Raw genomic sequence first — 1,990 nt, forward strand, 5'->3', positions numbered from 1 at the left:
GTTGGGAAAAATGTGCGAAAAATACCTGTATTTAGGCGAAGTTTGCAGTTACACACCCTGAACTTTGCGGGGTCCTATGACGCCAGGGGCAGACCTACATATAATTTCGAGGTGCTCCGGCACCCAATAAACTCGATGCGGAATAGGTATAATTACATAAAAAATATACGAAAATAGATATAAAACATATAAATGCACCCAATAAAACAAAAGTTGGTCGGGTGCACTGGCATTTAAGTTTATCTTAAGCTTCTCCACTAAAGTGACGTCCCGAGTTCAAACCTTGTTGAGGTGATTTTTTATTTTTTTTTAGCTTTTTAATTTTTTAAGCACCCATAAGCCTTAAATCTGGGGTCCGCCACTGGACCCCTCTCCCCAGACTATCCCGTACTTTACTAGCATATATTTGCCCCTTATCAAACATTTTTTTCTTACGCACTCAATGTGCGTGAAATATACGCAGTGGTCCAAGTACCAAATCTATGTCAATTAAATACGAAAAAAATTAGTCTAAGGGGTTATAAGACCCCCGCAAAGTTCAGGTGCATAATTGCAAATTTCGCCAAAATATATATATTTTTCGTACCTTTTTCTCGACCCAAGTTTATGTATCCTGCTTCATTATCCTATTTGGTACATGCATGAAAGCCATTAGAGTAGATATATTCATCTTCATTATCCTATTTGGTACATGCATGAAAGCCATTAGAGTAGATATATTTACTGATGTGGTTTACTTTCAACGGACCTCCCAAAATATATTAGTTGCTCATATTTTTAAGTCTTAATCTCTTTTTCTAAAAATCATGTTTGTCTCTAAAATATCATATCTATAAAGTATCTTTCTCTGAGAGCCTTGACTCTAAATTTTCTGTAACTTTTTCTTAATTTTCAAGATATAATAACTTCCTTTACTTTTCAAGTCATGATATTATGTATAAGATACAACTACTTGAATTCAAACATTTGCACGTAAAAAGTAATATTATTGAATCATTACTATATATAAAAAAGATTTTAATTTTTCGATCTTTTCAATAATTTAAAATATTCTAAACGATGTATTAAAAGTTCAATTTTTCACTTCGATTCCCTTTTAAAGTCAATGGATTAGCTTGTTAATCATTTGATGGAAACTTAATACCTGATGGCTTAGGTGTGCAAATGGTCCTTTTCAAGGCCATTTTGTTTAATTTTATGCCTGTTTTTAAAACATTTTGCAAACATAATCCACTGTGTACATAATAAAAAATTAAGAATAAGAAATTTTACAATATTATTTCTGAACAACTTAATTTTGATCTTACTTTTTTTTTTACTGTACTTGTACAATTTTAAATCAGCGAATCTAAAGTTTCAAGTAAACTTGGATGCAACCTTCCGAACAACTTTAGAATTTAATAAAGGTGAACGAATACGACAGATGGCATATTCTATTGTGTGCATGGAGGAGGAACTCATATGTCGTCGCTTGTATGTAGGAGGACGTAGGTATATATATCCGCCATCATAAATACACTGAATTGTGGAGCTACTTGATTTGTAAAAGAAAAAATGGTAAGAGAAAAGACAGCAAAAGAAAAATGGTAGGACCAAATCGTCCCGTGTTCATCCTTTTTGGGTCATCGGGTGAGCCAAACTCAAAGACTAGTCTGATAGGTGGAGAAATCCATTTAGTCTATAAATTCAATAGCATTTTTCTATTTTTCCAATGTAGAATTGTCACGATCCGAGCCGAGGCCCTGACTGCGATGGGCATCCCGAGCAACGAAGACCCGACACTACTAAAAAAAAAAGTTCGAGAATCGATCAAAATTTTTGGTCGGAAAAGTAGCGGTAGCTTTTTAAAAACCGACCACGAGTGGTCGGTTTTTTTTAAAATATATATATTCATTTTTAAAATTTATTATTATTTTATTTAAATGAAAAAAATAATTTTAGGAAAAAATAAACCGACCACAAGTGGTCGGTTTTTTATAAAATTAATTTT

Source organism: Capsicum annuum, chromosome 10 (genome assembly GCF_002878395.1).
Source record: "Capsicum annuum cultivar UCD-10X-F1 chromosome 10, UCD10Xv1.1, whole genome shotgun sequence".
NCBI lineage: Eukaryota > Viridiplantae > Streptophyta > Magnoliopsida > Solanales > Solanaceae > Capsicum > Capsicum annuum.